Genomic DNA, 18,330 nt, shown 5'->3' on the forward strand with positions numbered 1-18,330 from the left:
TATACGAATGTGTGCGTGTGTGCGTGCACTTGTGTGTTTAACCAGTCACTAATGGCCTTCCACTAAATGACTGGAGATTGGAAATACAATTTAGGTCAAAAGTTCATCAAAAAGCAAAGAAGACCAGTGCTGGATCTAACAAAAGGAGCCTGCAATTTTGGGATTCCTGACAAAGAGACAACTAAACAAACTCTCAAGAGCTGACTTCTGCCCTCGGATGTATGTATGTGACTTCCACTGGCATATTTGATAACCCGAGTAGCTGTACCCCTTACGTATTTAGATTTGTTTGTTTTTGTTTTTTGAGGAAGATTGGGCATGAGCTAACATCTGTGCCAATCTTCCTCTATTTTATGTGGGATGCCACCACAGCTTGGCTTGATGAATGGTGCCAGGTCCACGCCCAGGATCTGAACCTGCGAACCCTGAGCCACTGAAGCGAAGTGCATGACCTTAACCACTATGCCACCAGACCAGCCTAGAATTTTTTTATACTTGAATTTCATTTTTCTCTAAACCAGAAAGTTTTGTAGCAACCTGTGCCATTAGAAAGTCTCTTAATCCCCTAAGGACACTCAGACAAGACACTGCATGGAGCTAAGGGGCGACAAGTAACCGGGGGTCAGGGTTCCTCAAACTTACTTATTTCAATACTTCCTTCCTTTTCCTTGTGCCAACTGTACAATTATTTACTTATTGTTTTTCTCCTTTAATTGACTTATTTAAATACATAAATTTAGAAGGGAACTTTATATCATGGACCTGCTACTCTAGTCTTCTAGACCCTCTGCCACTGGGGACATGGTTATTCTTAGCTTTCAATAACTAACACATAGAGTGTTGACCATGTGCTAGGCACCACTGAAAATGCTTTTCATGTACTAACTCACTTAAACCTCACTGCCACCATCACAGCAAGTATTTTTATCATCCCAAGTTCACCGAGGAAGAAATGGAGACACGGAGAATTTAGGCAGCATGTCCACAGACCCACAGCCAGGAAGCGTCAGGACTGAGGTTTGAACCCAGCAGTCTGGTTCAAGAGTCTCAACTCCATATACGGCTTCACTGGATTCTGCTGATTGTTTGAACCTCTTTGCAAAGTTTTATGTAGGAAGCATTGATTATCTAAAATCACAAACTTCTTGAAGGCAGGGACCATATCTAACACCTCTATCTCCTTCTTAGTGTCCAGTTGAGTGCCTTTCACATAATAGTTACTCAGAAATATAGTTAGCTTGTTAAAGAGTGATCTAGGAGACCCTTAGAGTATCAAATTCAAGGCCACTTTGAAAATATCATTTTTAAGTTAGAAAAACAGAGGCTATCCTGACCTCAACCTGCAGATACCTAAAGTCTTATAGAGACCAAACTTGTTGAGAACAGAGGCTGTGTTTCATGCTGTGATGGATGTTCTCTGTTGGCCACTAGAGACACTTCCCAGCCTTTCCAACTGTGCTCTCTGCCCAGGACACGTGGCTTTTACAGACCACACCAGCCAGCCTCTCTTGCCCTCTGGCTTTGTGTTGGGTTGGGTGGCACCAGCAGAATGAGAGAAAGCTTGGGGTATTTATTCCCTAGCTCACTCCTTGCTAAGGCACTGTTGGTAGTGTTTGCTTCCCTCTACCAAAGACCATTGGTTCTGTTGAGCAGCTCTCTCGTACAGCTACAGGTCTTGCTAGGATGTAGAGTACTAGCTCTCTGCTAGTACTGGTTCCAGGGTGCTTCACCATTCTTTATTTCTGTTCTGTAACTGAACTTTTTTTTTTGTGCAGGAAGATTCACCCTGAGCTAACACCCACTGCCAATCTTCCTTTTTTTTTTTTTTTTCCGCTTGAGGAAAATTAGCCCTGAGCTCACATCTGTGCCAATCTTCCTTTATTTTGTACGTGAGCCGCTGCCACAGCATAGCCGACAAGTGGTGTAGGTCCATGCCCAGGTTCTGAACCTGCAAACCTACACTGCCAAAGTGGATCATGCGGAACTTGAACAACTAGACCACGGGGCTGGCCCCTGAACTTTTACTGATAGTCCCTAACGGGATCCTGGCTCTTACATCTGTCATCTGGTCCAGTGCTTCTCACGTGAGAATCACCTACAAATCTTGTTCAAATGCAGATTCTGATTCAGAGAACTGGGATGGGCCCTGATAGTCTGCATTTCTAACAAGCCCCCCAAGTAAATGGATGCTCCACAGGCCACACTTTCAGTAGCAGAAATCTAATAGGTGGTCTACAGTTGTCATTTGATAGGTATTTTAAGTTGAATAAAAGAATGCTTAAATGAATGGCTCAGATGCAATGCTGCATTTGTCAACATTGGTGAAGGAAGCGTGCCCTTGCCACACTTGTCTTGTAATAACTTACCCCTGAGGTCCCAGTGTGGCTGCAGCAGCCCACCTGGTCATACCATGAAGCTCACAGCCGGCTGGACGTCCTTATCCTTGTCTTTCTCATTGCCAGAGCAAGCTTGGTGATTCTCATCAACCCTGGTTAATGCCGTTTATTAAAAACGGCAACTACCACAACTATCCCCAGCCAAAACTGAATTCATACACATGAATATATTTTGTTCTTCAGAGAGAAAAGTAAAACTGAAAATTTATTTTCAGCATCAGAATTGATCCCCCAAGGGATAATCCTTGCTGAGTGAAAGATGGTAGAGAAATTCATGGTTTGCCAAACAGTAAGTCTTATTTGCTCAGATTCTGTATAGTCTTGCACAAACAGGTTTACGGGCAAAGTCAAGCTCTAAGGGCTCATTCAAAACAAGACCCAGCTTAAGGCAAAGTACACTTAACTGTGCTGAAAGTAGATCAAGCTGTCAAGAGACCCGAATTCCCTTTCACATTTAGCAACCCACACTTTTTGAACACCTACTAAGTGCCAGACGTGGTATCTCTTTGCATGCCATGATCATGTTCATAGTGAAATCTTACTAATTTCAAATCTGAATAAATTGAATATTGTGATAATTTGGGCAGATGCTAACTACATTTGACTATTTTTTCATTAACCATGCAAAAAGTATTTATTATGCCAATTAATAGGTCAATAAGTTTGCAAAACACTAAGAGAATAACTGATTTTTAATAGATTTTAACCATAGAGTCACTAATTGATTAATAATGTGGATTGTTGTGCTAATTAAAAGCATTCTTCTAAATGTAATGTGATATCCTAGCTTATATCCTGGAATAAGAAACTATGAAATCTGGATGAAGTGTCAAGTTTAATAATAATAGTAATATTAATAGTTAATAGTAATAGTAATGTGCCAATGTAGGCTTCTCAGTTTTGGCAAATGTACCATAGTAATGTAAAACGTTAACATTAAAAAATCTGGGTGAATGAATGGCCAATAGGCACATGAAAAGATGTTCATCATCACTGATCATCAGGGAAATGCAAATCAAAACTACACTAAGATATCACCTTATCTCCATTAGAAGGGCAAAAATAACCAAAACAAAAAGTAACAAGTGTTGGAGAGGTTGTGGAGAAAAAGGAACTCTCATACACTGCTGGTAGGAATGCAAACTGGTGCAGCCACTATGGAAAACAGTATGGAGATTTCTCAAAAAATTAAAAATAGAAATACCATATGACCCAGCCATCCTACTACTAGCTATCTATCTAAAGAACTTGAAATCAGCAATTCCAAAAGTCCCATGCACCCCTACGTTCTTTGCAGCGTTACTTACAATAGCCAAGACATGGAAGCAACCTAAGTGCCCATCAACTGATGATTGGATAAAGAAGATATGGTATATATGTACACACACACAATGGAATACTACTCAGCCATAAAAAAGGATAAAATCGTCCTATTCACAACAACATGGATGGACCTTGAGAATATTATGTTATGTGAAATGAACCAGATAGAGAAAGACAATCTCTGTACGACTTCACTCACATGTGGAAGTTAAACATGTAGACAAAGAGAACAGATTAGTGACTACCGGGGAAAGGGGGTTGAGGGTGGGCACAAAGGGTGAAGTGGTGCACCTACAACATGACTGACAAACAATAATGTACAACTGAAAATTTCACAAGTTTGTAAACTATCATGATCTCAATAAAAAGATACAAAAAAATCTGAGCGAAGCGTATATGGGAATTCTCTAGACTATCTTTACAAATTTTCCATAAATATAAAATTATTCCAAAATTTAAAATTTATTAAAAAAAGTCTTGCACATTCATGAAGTCTGATTCTTTAAGAACTCCTAGTAGCAACAACAGAAACTATTTATTGAACCCATACTCTGGTTGGCACAGTGCCAAGTGCCCTACACATGTGCTCACAACAACGTTGTAAAGTAGGTATTGTTAGTTATCCTCATTTTACAGGTAAGGAAAACTGTTCAGAGAGATTGAGCAACTTGCCCAAAGACCCACAGATAAAAATTGATGGAGCTGGGATATGACAAGTTCTGTGTGATCCCAAAGCCTGGGCTCTCAGCAACTCCACAACTCCACTGTTGTGCCTCTCCTAGTTTGAATTTCTCTGTGTAAAAGAGAGTTATCACTTATTCACATTCACACTCATCTTTTAATAGAATTGGTGAAACACAATGATCTGCTCTGCATCTTTAAGAAGAGTATCATTTTGAAAGTAACCAAGTTTAACACAAGGTCAAGTCCTTTACCTTTCTGCTTTGTTAAACTGGGCTCTAAGTTTCCTGGAGCAGGGAGCAGGGAGGAGAGGCTGAAAGAGGCATCTCTTCCAAGGAGCTTGGAAGGCTTTCGGAGCCAGGCAACTGGCTCTTCCCCCATGGCTCCTGTCTTCTTTTGCCCATCATGTGCTCACCTTGGGATGCTGGGCCCAATGCCCAGGATTCTCCCAGCAATTTCCAGTCGGGGTTTGGCCATGGATGGCTTGCTCAGAAATGGAAAAATGTAGCATGCCATGGCACAGTATGTTGTCCAGGGTCAAGCATGCCAGCTCTGTATGTAGAGACAATAACTGGCTCCCTTAACACAGTTACTGGAGATGCGCTAGAATGGCCTCTGTCTCCAAATATCACTCCTGGTCTAGCAAGGTGCCTGTGATTAACCAATTCGTGTTAAATGCAGTGCACCCATTTGTCATGGACATAGATTCTTCTCACAGCACCTCCTGGTTTTGCCCAGGTACACCCCTTGGCACATTCCACGGGTCTCTGTCTCCTAGGGGGAGTTTGGCCTGGCTTAATCCATCATTCATTCATTTGTGAAAGGACAAAAATGATTACACGTCAGAGTTCCCACTCTTTCCCCCTCTTGACAGCCAAAGAGGATCGCATATTCGTGAATCATTTTGCCCTTTGAGAAGGATTTTGTCATTGCCAGACAAATGGTTCTTCTGGCTTTCTTTCTTTTTTTTTTTTTTTAAAGATTTTATTTTTTTCCTTTTTCACCCCAAAGCCCCCCAGTACATAGTTGTATATTCTTTGTTGTGGGTCCTTCTAGTTGTGGCATGTGGGACGCTGCCTCAGCGTGGTTTGATGAGCAGTGCCATGTCCGCGCCCAGGATTCGAACCAACAAAACACTGGGCCGCCTGCAGCGGAGCGCGTGAACTTAACCACACAGCCACAGGGCCAGCCCCTCTTTGGGCTTTCTTGATACAGAATCAGAAGGGAAGCAGGAGAAGGGGAAGAGACACATTAACCAGCAGGATATCTTTTGGAGAAGATTGTGGGGTGGGGGCAGTTTTAGTGAAAGAAACACAAGAACAGGGCGAGGTCCATAAGGAGAAGTGGAGCTTAAAGGAATGTCACTCTACACTATTTTTCTCATCTAGATATTCAGAAAAATGTAGATAAAGAACAAGTCTTGAAAGGATTAAAGACTTGAACATACCTGAAACTATAAAACTCTTAGAAGAAAACACAGGCAGTAAGCTCCTTGACGTTGGTCTTGGCAATGATTTTTTGGATTTGACACCACAACAAAAAGCAACAAAAGTAAAAATAAACAAGTAGGACTACATCAAATTAAAAAGCTTCTGCACAGCAAAGGAAACCAACAAAATGAAAAGGCAACCTACGGAATAGGAGAAAATATTTGCAAATGATATAGCTGATAACAGGTTAATATCCAAAATATATAAAGAACTCGTACAACTCAATAACAAAAAATCAAGTAATCCAATTAAAAAATGGACAGAGGAACTAAATAGACACTTTTCCAAAGAAGACATACAGATGGCCAACAGGTACATGAAAAGGTGCTCAACATCGCTAATCATCGGAGAAATTCAAATCAAAACCACAATGAGATATCACCTCACACCTATTATTAGAATGGCTACTATCAAAAAGACAAGAAATAACAAGTGATGGCAAGGATGCAGAGTTAAGGGAACCCTTGTGAACTGTTGATAGGAACGTAAAAGGGTGCAGCTGTTGTGGAAAACAGTATGGAGGTTCCTCAAAAAAATTAAAAATAGAACTACCATATGATCTGGCAATTTTACTTCTGTATATATATTTGAAGGAAATGAAATCACTATCTAGAAAAGATGTCTGCACCCTCATGTTGATTGCAGCATTATTTACAATAGCCAAGACATAGAAACAACCTAAGTGTCCATTGACAGATGAATGGATATATGTATATATAATGAAATATTATTCAGCCATAAAAAAGAAGGAAATTCTGCCTTTGACAACATGGATGGACCTTGAGGGCATTCTGCTAAGTGAGATAAGTCAGACAGAGAAAGACAAATACTAAATGATCTCACTTATGTGTGGATTCTAAAAAAACTGAACTCATAGAAAGAGAGAATAGATCAGCAGTTGCCAGAGGCAGGGGATGGGCGGTGGGTGGGAAATGGGTGAAGGTGGTCAAAAGGTACAAACTTCCAGTTGTAAGAAAAATAAATTCTGGGGATGTAATGCACAGTATGGTGATTATAGTTAACAATACTATATTGTATATTTGAAAGTTGCTGAGAGAGTAGATTGTAAAAGTTCTCATGATAGGAAAAAATATTGTAACTATGTTAGGTGATGAATGTTCACAAAACTTACTGTGGTGATGGTTTCCAAATATATACATATATCAAATAATTATGTTGTACACTTTAAACTAATACAATGTTATATGTCGATTATCTCTCAATAAAAGTGAAAAAAAAATCATTCTGAAACAGGATAACTCGGGGATGATGGATCTCTGAAAATTCTTAGTGGTCCAATGCTGGGAGCCCTTAACCTGTGACTCGACCTTGCCCAGAAGCAAGAGCTCACAGGATGACAGTGAACAAAAGAAATGGGAAAACTAAAAACGTTGAGAGACTTGGCATTGAACATCAATGGCTGCTAACAGCACAAAAAAGAGAAAACTAGGCATTAAGTCTCCTCTGATGGAAGCAAACACTATGAAATAGTTTTGACTAAAAAAAAATAAAACCCGAATCTGACTAAGCCTTCAATGGTAAGTTCCAATTTTTAGGAAATATGGGAGTTAGGAAGCAGTGAGAGGAATACTTCACACCATGCCACAGGGCTGCAATCAGCGAAATCCAGACCGAGGAAACTCTGAAGGAAAGAAAGACGTTTCTTCAATAAAAAAGTTGCATGGGGGAAAAAAGGAAAATGGAGGGAGATCCTATTGACTTTTTGAAAAGGCTGTTATTGCCATGTGTGGATCTTATCTGGATCCCAATTCAAACAATCTATTACAAGAACGTAGACATTCATGAGACCATTGGTAATTTGAACACTTATTGGATATCTGATGATGTTAAAGGATTCCTATTAATTTTTTAGGGGTGATAACTGTATTGCAGTTTTGTTTTTAAAAGAATCTTTATCTTTTGGAGATACATGCTGAAATAGTTAGAGATGAAATGATATGGTTTCCAGTATTTGTTTCAAATAATATCAGGGGAAGGTGCAGGGAATCTGCAGGGAAATTGACCACGACGTAAGTGTTGAAGATGATCACAGGGCTCATTGTGCTTTCTACTTTAGTATGTTTGAAATTCTCCATAAAATACGAACTAAACAAGAGAACATCACTTCTGTCACTGTTGTTTAAAAAAACCCACGTCTCACTTTTCAAGATGGTATAAGCCACTTCTTAAAACTTATTTCAGTAGTACTTATCCAACTTTTTAGTCTTAGCAGAGTTGCATAAGGGACCCATTCTCCATTTCTTCCCATTCAAAGACAGGATTTGGGTGGGGAAAAAAAAATAAAGAAAAGAAATATCACTTGACACTGTTTTTTCCTTCTAGGTATTCAGCAAAATGCAGATAAAGGACCAGAGGGCTGGACTTTCTTTTTGGTTGCCAGACAGTCTTTCTTTGGCCAAGTCCCTGCCTGCTCTGAGACTGGACCAAATAGTGCCCAGCTTCAACAAGGATGCATGTACTCACCACCAACCTCCTTCTCTCCCCACCAGCCGCCACTCCCCTTCCGCCAGCTCTGATTTCTGCAGGTAATACTCTGCTGAGCTCTGCCTGAGTCTTCATAGATCTTCCAACCACCAAGTCAATGCACACTTCCAGCCCTTGCTTACGTAACCTCTCTGCAACATTTGTTGGTTGCCAACCCTCTATAGCCATGTCCTGTGAACTGATGATAATCCCTTGGGTTCAAGGCTCCAGGTGCTTTCTAGTCATTATTTACTTAATCTTCACGACTTTAGGAGGGAGGTTTATTTCCCACCCCACCCTCAGTTTTGCTAAATGAGGAAGCTGGCTCAGAGAAATTAGTAACTTATCTAAGTTCTTAGAGCTAGAAGATAAGAGAAGTAGAACTTGAGTCCAGAATTATTTAACTCTGAAATGTTTGTTATTATTATTATTTAATAAATGGTTTAATAAATCATTATTATATAAATATTTTATTATATAATGTTAATTATAATACTGTAATTATTAAATTATTGTTATTTATTAGTATTATGCCACTGGCTTCAGCTTTCAGATTTCACTAACTAGAAAAAATTTAAAAACCTTTTAGGGGCTCCAAATATGTGTGTGTGTGTGTGTGTGTATAGTCTTTAGGACATTTAAAAAATGCCTAGCTACAATATATCATCACTATCATTTAATTAAAAAAAAGATTCCCCAAATGTACTGACATGGAAGTATCTCCAAAATATATTGTTAAGTGAATAAAGCAAGATGCAAGATGCTACCTGATGTATTAAAAATGAGTTTCCCTGCTGGCCCAGTGGTGTAGTGGTTAAATTCACACACTCACACACATTTCAGCAGCCCAGGGTTCCCAGGTTTGGGTTCTGGGCACAAACATATACACTGCTCATCAAGCCATGCTGTGACAGCAACCCACATACAAAATAGAGGAAGATTGGCACAGATCTTAGCTGAGGGCCAATCTTCCTAACCAAAAAAAAAAAAAAAAGTTTCTGTAAATCTATCTGCTTGTATATGCATAGAGCATTTCTTGAAGAATGAGAAATTGGTAACAGTCACTGCTTCTGGGTTTGGGAACAAGAATTCTGGGGTAGGAGGGAGATTTCCCATATTGTCAATGTAGGAAATTTTTGTACATTTTGAATTTTGTGCAAGGGGCATCATATATCAATGATTCAAAACATAAGTAAGTAAATTGAAAATAAATCTCTAAAAGAACAGATGTTGCTAGGGTCTAAATGTTTGTGTCCCCTCGAAATTCGTATGTTGAAACCCTAGCCCAAAAGGCGATGATATTAGGAGGTGGGGCCTTTGGGAGGTGCTGAACAATGGGACTAGGGATTTATAAAAGAGGCTCCCTCTGGATTCCTAGCTCCTTCCCCCATGTGAGGAACAGGGGAAGGTGGTGGCGATGAATCAGGAAGGGGCTCCTCAGCAGCCACTGCCCATGCTGGAACCTTCATCTTGGACTTCCTAGTCTCCAGAACTGTGAAGAATAAATTTCTGTTCATAGCTACCCAGTCTGTGGTATTTTGTTATAGCAGCCCGAACAGAGTAAGACAGGCATTTTAACATCTCCAGAAAGATATGGCTAATGAATCACAAAATAATTTGAATAAATTTACCTCTACCCTTATTTTTCTTTTTGACATGCGTTGGTGAAAACTTGGTGAGAGTCGGATGGGAGACCCCCCCTTACGACAGGCTCACTCACCCCTCCCTGGGAATGCATGCAGGTGATGTCCTGAAGTCTTCCTGCACACACAGGCAGGGGCATATCTTGGAGGTCCCTTTTAAGTGTCCCAAATTCAAAACAATTTTCCCAGGAATAGAGCATCAGTGGGGAAGTTGGGCCCGGCTGGGCTCCACGGCGTAAGATTAGGAAGCTGGATTTGAGCAGTCCTCGTCCTGATGCAAGTTCTTGAATTTGATTGCACTTCAGAGTCATCTGGGTAGTTTGCAAGAACAGCACCTTCCTAGAGAGTGTGTCTCAAAGTAGGGCTGGAAATCTGCATGTTAAATAAGTTTCCTGGGGATTCTGATGCACTATTTGAGAAAATGAATAGCCCAGACTCTGTATCCTTATGGACTGAGGATGATGACTGGGTTTTAATACTAATTCAAACTTTTCCTGAAAAAAAAAAAAGTGAAGGCCTTCAGATTAGTGACAGTCAAAAGTCAAACAGAAGAGTCTCCCTCCCCCACTACGCCAGGGGTCACACAGGATGTGTCTCAGATGGAGTCTGCTGATGCAAACAGGATCTGGAGAGAAATAGCAATTTTTCCTTTTCACTCTGAACTTCCATCCGACCAGTTCCGGAAACAGTCTTGATTAGAGCATAATTGATTTGGACTCGGCGAGCAGAGCAGCCAGGCCTGCACATGGCCTTCCCGCGCAGTGCAAGCTGTGCAGTATCATCTGACTCTTTACTGCATTAAAAACAATATGATATGACATGTGCTGGTTTTCTAACAACGTTTGCAAGCTAAGTAAGATTATCTAGTCAGTGACTCTGCCAACCGTATTTTAGACAATCAGCAGGGCGTTTCTATCCAGCCCCCAACGACAGCAAACAAACTCGAGGCATTTTAGTTGCATAAATGCGAACGCTGGTCACACAGGATTTGGGGTCTTTTGCCGGTCAGGAAATGATCATGTATTACTTTCAAAGCTGAATCAGTTATTCCAGTTTAAACAAGGATTCTAAACAATCTACTTTTTTGTTTTTTTCTATAGCACACATCACAGAGTGACTATAATTCAGATTTATCAGAGATTGAAAGGCAAAACCAAATAAACAAAAAAACCCATCGTACCAGAAAGCTGGGAGGAAATGAGTTGAGTCAGAGAAGAATTCCAGCGGGGACTTTTTGGTCAGTGGGTTAGAATCCTTACTTTCAAGTAGTTATTTCCTCTTTTTGCCCCAGTCTGTGTCAAGACCCCGCTGAACTGCACATGGGCCACAAGCCAACCAAGTAACAACGGCCAGTCTGGAGCACCTCTTAGATTCACGCCATAAAGTCTACTCCTTAAATTCACTGTTCCTCCAAGATTAAGTCTGCACATTCCAGTTATTCAGAAAAGTGAGAATACCAACAGTCCTATACACGTTATCCGTGAATTTACAGCAAAGTGTAGGCATTCTGCTGTGAAATATTCAGATATGTAAGATGTTTATTCCATAGCTCCAAGTGGCTCAGTTTTGCCAGTGTGCCATTACATTTTGTTCTGTGTAGACCTGAAACCAATGTCCTTCATGCTAAAAAAAAAAACCAGAAATATTTTCTATTAGCTTCCGGTTTGGATTTTTTTTATGATACAAAATAAATGTGTCTTTGACAACTTTTATTTAAACCTTTGTATTATGGAAAGTTTCAAAGATCATATATAAAAGTAGAGAGAATAATAAAATGTTCTCCAAGTTTAAACATTTATCAATTTACGGCCAATCCCTGCTTCTACCTCTAGAGTATTTTGAAGCAAATACACATCATATCATTTCATCTGTCAATGTTCAGCATGTAGCTCTAAAAGATAAAGGTTCTTTTAAAAACATAAACACAATGCCATCATCATCCTTTAAAAATTAATATTATCTCTTTAATATCAACCAGTATCCAGTCCTCCACTGATTTTTAAGCAGAAATCTTACAGAAAGTCATACTGATGAAAATCTCACAATTCCCGCCTTTCTACAGGAACTGTGGATCTCCTCCCACCTAATGCCCCAAGGCAGGGATGCTTAAGAATCAGATGCACAAAAGTTCTTTCAAGGACTTGAGACTGAACTCATGTGTCAAAACCTCCCCGGCTGCAGAGACCGGCTTGGATTCTCCGGCACTGTTGACTTTGGTCTGGATGTTTATCCATTCATTTTTCAGACCTCCAGTCGCTTGTTTATCTTGGCCATCCCTTTCCAGCCCGAGACTTCCCACACTCTGCCATCTGGCACCCTCTCTGGTTTCATTCCCACAGCCCCGGCTCTGAGCGAAGACCTCAGCGGAAGCCCAGATCCTGCAAAAGGTCCTGAGCACTGGACCCAGGCTTCTGTACCCTAGTTTCCCTGCAGGAAAGAAGGAGGCAAAAGGTATTTTTGGAGAGGATTTTCAAGGTTCATTACCAAAAGAGTACAAATCTCTCCATTGTCAACTGATAGGTTCACAGTCAATAAATTTCTCAGTGCCTTGGAGAATGTCACCTCACGATGATAAACTTAGAAATCAAGTGTTAGAACTGTACCTGGTGGTTCCTTTTTTTTAATCCATCATATCATTGAATATTCAACTTGCATCTTTAGACCTAAAGATAGATCTCTCCAGTCAAGACAGCAAATTTTTTAGCTATGAGGACTTAAACGTTATTTAGATTAACAGAGCATTTTTGATGGTAATGAGAGTTTTTAATCAATCCCATGCAAACCGAAAAACTAGGTTGCTGATTTCTAGCAAATAAGTTTACTTGCCGATTTCTGAAATTGCCTCCCACTTTTTTCCTGTCCTGGGAATCGCACCTGACTTGTCAAAGTTCCCAGTCCTTGAAGGCTCTGTTGACTATTCAGGTTAAAGAGCTTCCTTCTCTAAATTCCAACAAGAGTGACACCATCTCCATCACCACGACGCCTTTAACACTTCCTGAGAACTTACTATGTGCTGGGCAATGCGTTTTGTCCTTAGTGCACTATCTCATTTACCTCCTAGTGTATTATCTCAATTAAACAGCTCCAGGAGGAGAGACATAATTTTATAACTGAGAAGAATAAGGAAAGATTAGGTAAATACCGAAGGTCGCAGGGACAATAAATGACAGAACTGGGTTATAAGGCTCAGAGGACCTCCCATCAATCTTTTAGCTGTATTGCCTTTGAAGAAGTCATCTTCTACCTGGGTTGTCAACAACATGTTTATGCGTATGTGCCGTCTCCTTGACGTAGTCTATGTAAAATCATTAGCACAGTATCTGGCAAATATAGCTGCTTAATCTTGATAAATGTTAGCTATTATCATTGTTGTTACCCGCAATTTTTTGCTGTGTGGCCCAGAACAGTCTCATTTCCATGCTGAGTGCTGTTGTAGATGCAGAAGCATAAGCGTCTGGCCTTATTGTCGCCAGATGTAGCAAATAAAAATGTAGGCTGCAATTCTTGGGACACACTCATACTAAGAAGTTATTTGTTGCTTCTCTGAAATTCAAATTTAACTGAGCATCCTGTATTTTATCTGGCAGCCCTAGCTGAGGGACTTAACAGCATCAAGAGAGATGACCACAGCACTACTGAGCAAGAGGGGCGTTCTCTGCTCAGCCATATGGTGCTGATTAACTTTGTTGCAGGAGTTCTGAGAAGGGAGGGCACAGTGAGGGGCGCTGGGCAACCAGAGAGGGCTTCACAGAGGAGGTGGGGCTCTTGAATCAGGCAGAATGGGGGATTTTAAAGGCTTCTAGGCCGTAGAAAGGATTAATGGAAGCAGCAATAGACAAAGTGGCTTCTAAAATGTGTCTATTATGGAGGTAAATTCACAAAACAGAGCTGGAAGAAAGCGAGGATACCCCTTTAAGGTGCTTTTGAAAGTGCATGAGACAGTAAGTTGTCCAAGACGTTAACCCAGATGGGTCTGAGCAGCACAGTTCCTGAAAGGCCTGAGGTATCCGCATTCCTGCTCTCTCGTTAGGAGAAGTGGAAGAAACACAGATCTACTTCTGAGACCCACTAGGCCCCAGAGAAAGGCAGTTGAGATGTGCTAAGAAGTGGGAGAGTCTGGCAGCTGGCCCGGTGGCGCAGTGGTCAAGTGTGCACGTTCTGCTTTGGTGGCCTGGGGATCACTGGTTCAGATCCCGGGTGCAGACACGGCACCGCATGGCACGCCATGCTGTGGTAGGCATCCCACATATAAAGTAGAGGAAGATGGGCACGGATGTTAGCCCAGGGCCAGTCTTCCTCAGAGAAAAGAGGAGGATTGGCAGATGTTAGCTCAGGGCTAATCTTCCTCAAAAGAAAAAAAAAAAAGAAAAGAAATGGGAGAGTCTGAACTTTGTTGGGGAAAAGACAAAAGAGCATAACTACTATCTTAGAGACACTCCCTCAGAAGCAAAGGGGCTGCCCTAATCATCCCATGTGCAGACGCACAGTTATAAAGATCCGGATGATGCATTGTGCAGCTGCAGAGCTGGGTTCAGTGCCTTTAGGTGTCGCGCACTGGAAATACATGATATAATTCTCGTAAGAATCCTATTTTATATTGTAATCCTCATTGCATGGAGGAGGAAACAGAGGTTCAGAGTGCTCAGATAATTCACTGCAGATCACCCAGCTGGCAAGCGGCAGAGCCAGGGTTCAAATTTAAGTCTGCCAGATTTCAAATCCTATTCCCTTTCTCCTCCACTACCCTGACGTGAGTCAGTTTTCTGCCAGCCATTTTTAAGGAAAAACTCCTGTTGTCTTCCACTTACGGGACAATGACTATGTTGTTACCCCTGGTGGTGCGTTTCTTTGGGCTCAGATTGGTAACCAGCGTCCTCCTGCGGACTCAGGTTTTCCTTCCAACAGTAGTGCATGTGGGTGAGCCTTCATTCCCATCCTTGTGCCCTTGGGAGAGAAAATTCTCCTCGAGTGCCGTCATTCAGATCCCTCAGGCATCTTCTCCTGGAGTCCTAGGCGGATCCTCCACACCTCTGAAGCCCCCTAAGAGGCCTCAATCTGAGTTAGTGACTCTGGAAGCCCCACCTCCCCCGAGACTCTCTCTATACGGTGTCTCCACCAAAGAAAGGAGAGGAATAAAAATGCATCTAATTAAAATAACTTTCCAGGTGCAGGGAACAAAATCCAGGCAGATTCCAGGCCAGGGCAGGCTAACCACTAGCTTTTGCAGATGTCTAGAAAGGGCCCACTTATGACACGAAGTAGAGGGAAAGAAACTTCCAACCATTAAGAGCCAAATGTTGAAGTTGAAGGGCTATGAAAACAATCTCTCTAATTTATTGGAACATGTTTTTCTAGCAGCTACGAGTTAGAGCTGTGATTGCCTCCTGCAGGGATTTGTGACCTCATCCCTTCTCCCCCACCCCCCTCAACTGTAACTATAGGGTTTTCCCGTTGTAACCTAACATATGGTTTGCAGCAGGAAGTGCGAAATCCCAGGAATGAGCAGAGGCTCAGGTTTCAGGCTCTGAGAGACTCAGGTGAGCTACAAGGAACGGCCTTTGTTTCCTACGAAAACAGAGTTGAAAAGAGTGTTTAGTGATCCCTTGGTTTGGAATGAGGTAATTAATTCTCCAGAAACTCCTTCCGGTTTCCTGGGCAACAAAATCAATGTGTTGTTGCATAGAGAAACAGGGAATAATAAATTGGTTTAAATAACAGATTTTCTTTCCTTTTTTTTTTAAAAATAAAGATTTTCTTCCCACCAACCAAAATATAAAACAAAACAAAAAGCAAACAAAAAATTCAAACAACACACACAGCACACGTGTGCACACACCCACACCCACACACACAAACTAAACTCTCCTTCTTCATCTTTTGACTCAGCCTCACTCTTTTTAAAAATTTTAAGTTTACTGCTGTGTGAATATTATTGTGTTTGAGAAGATAGGGAAAGAGAAAGGCAGATCAAATCCCATGCATAATTGTACTCAGAACAAGAGAATCTTGGGCTATTCTCACTCTGAATGGGGTGATGGTACGGTCAGCATATCAGAATTCCTAGGGGTGTCAGAGGGAGGGAACCAGGATGAGATTTTTGTTTATCAAAAAGCATTGAAGATTAAAAAAAAAAGACTGAGATACTGGCTTAGGCCGCCTTAGCCTTTTTTTCCATTTCAAATCCAAGTAAGTAAAGTTTTGCTTTTTAATGACCAATTTAAGAACTAGGTAAATAGTGTGGCCTTCTTGGAAATCCTATTCACAGCACTTTCTGAACTCATGGTTGGAATCAAAGCCTGTTTTTCCCGTCCCGTCTCACTGGGGCAGCGGCAATTTCTCACAGCGTGGCCTGAGAACATAGACACCAGGACCAACTGTCTGGTTTCTACCCCGGCTCTCCCACCTTCTGTGTCTCATCAAATTCAAGATGCCACTGACTGTAAAACACATCATTATTTTAAGCATCACTAAGAAGGAAAAAAAAGCTACCTACTAAATTATGACACAATGCTGATATGCCATTGATTCTAGGGTATATCCTAATTTCAGTGACATCAAACTGTGACAAAAATTTGTCTTATAATTGGTGAATTTTGGCACTTGTTTAGGAAATTTAATCTTTCTCTAACTGAACCTCTCTCTGTTTCATCTTCCCACTTAAAAAGTGAAAATAATAATGGCACCTACCTCATAGGGTTGTTGTGAGGATTCAGTGAGTTGATTCCTGTAAAATACTCAGAATGTTCCTTGGCACATAATTAGCACTGAATTAACTATCATTATTATTCAATATATGCTGCTCAAATTGACAAATACCTGCTCAAATGCAGCCTGGAGATTTTCATGGCTGTCATTTCTGCCAGGGGGAAAAACAGCAGGGTAACACCCCCGCATTGCAAACTGAGATCTTAGAGAAATAAAAGCAGGCCAAATTGAGAGAATGGTAACAGATCGTTCCTCTCTGCCGTGGTCTCTGGGTGATTTCTTCAAGTACACCCTGGTTCCCACAGAAAAAGCGCCTGGCTTGTCTGGTAATTGTTCGGCTGTGGGAACAGTTTCTGCATTCATGATGCTCTTGTGGATTCCTTTTGCCAAGTTTTTTGTTGCTCCAAGCACTTCCTGGAGGCACCTCAGTCATAGGAGGATTCCGACCTCAGAGGGATGCCAGACAGGGTTTGATGCAAACAATTCGTGGTCTGCCTGGGCCAGATGGTTCCACACAGCAAGCACTGTTCCTTCATTCACAAAAAGTCAGAAACAAGCTGATTTCGCCATTTTGGCCCTAACAAATGGAAAAGTGAACAACTGTATCATGATATATAGGCCCATGTTGATGTAAACCATTTTTGCAAATAAATGAACATAGGTGCAGATGAGAGTTCCCAAAGCAGTTGCCGCTCCAGTGTAGTTGACTCAGAGTTAAACCCCAGAAGGGCAGGGCTCCAAGTCCACATATGTTTTCCAGACTCTTGGAAACTCTTGCATTTTGTTGTTGTCCTTAGCCTTCTGCTATTCCTAACTTCTTCCTGAGGTCATTGAAGAAACAGATACTTGGATGATTAGAATGTAATCTAGCTGGCACTAATTTAAAGGCACACGTCTGTTTTTACACCCAACCAAGTTTGATCAAAAAAAGAAACTATGTGGAAGTTGGCTCTGAGGCTTAGGATGCCTGACTCCAGAGTTTGAGAAAAAGCACTGGGCTGGGGTTTAGGGGACCTAAGTCCTGGCCTCTCTTTTGGATGACCCAAGGTTTGCTCTTCACCGTTGTCTGGTTCTTAGAGTCTTCATCTATAGAGTCTCTCTTAGCCTTAAATCTCTATAATGAAAGGAGCTTGGTTCTGTTGAGCACCTTTAAACACCACATGACGGTTAATTTTATGTGTTAACTGGCTAGCCTACGGTGCCCAGACCTTTGGTTGACTACTAGGCTAGATGTTGCTGTGAAGGTACTTTGTAGACATGGTCAACATTTACAATCAGTTGATTTTAAGTAAAGCAGAGTACCCTCCATAACGTGAGTGGGCCTTGTTCAATCAGTTGAAGGTCTTAAGAGCAAAGACTGAGGTTTCCTGGAAAAGAAAGAATTTTGCCTCAAGACGGTAACATAGAAATCTTGTCTGAGTTGAAATCCTGTTGGCCTGCCCTACATATTTCATACTCAAGCCTGCAACACCAGCTCTTACTTGAATTTCCAGCCTGCTGGCTTTCCCTATGGATTTCAGAGTTGCCAGCTCCCGTAATCGCATCAGCCAATTTCTGAAAATAAATCTCTCTCTCTTCTCTTTTTCTCAATATATATGTTTCCTGCTG

At 41.2% G+C, this 18,330-nt stretch overlaps 1 protein-coding gene across 5 annotated transcripts in view; it reads right to left on the minus strand.

Annotated features, from left to right (window-relative positions):
* Positions 1-17,043, minus strand: part of ADD3 (adducin 3) — a 186,070-nt gene extending 169,027 nt beyond the window's left edge. For 2 of the 5 annotated variants that reach the window (XM_070221128.1, XM_070220974.1), the window contains exon 1: positions 16,705-17,011. The gene's annotated coding sequence lies outside the window, so the exon portion shown is untranslated. Of the gene's footprint in view, positions 1-10,094; positions 11,641-16,704 lie in introns of all 5 variants that reach the window. The other 3 variants (XM_070221118.1, XM_070221106.1, XM_070221031.1) reach the window with 3 other exon arrangements.
* Positions 17,044-18,330: the final 1,287 nt, after the last annotated feature.

The sequence above is a fragment of the Equus caballus genome, chromosome 1, assembly GCF_041296265.1.
Source record: "Equus caballus isolate H_3958 breed thoroughbred chromosome 1, TB-T2T, whole genome shotgun sequence".
NCBI classification, from domain to species: domain Eukaryota; kingdom Metazoa; phylum Chordata; class Mammalia; order Perissodactyla; family Equidae; genus Equus; species Equus caballus.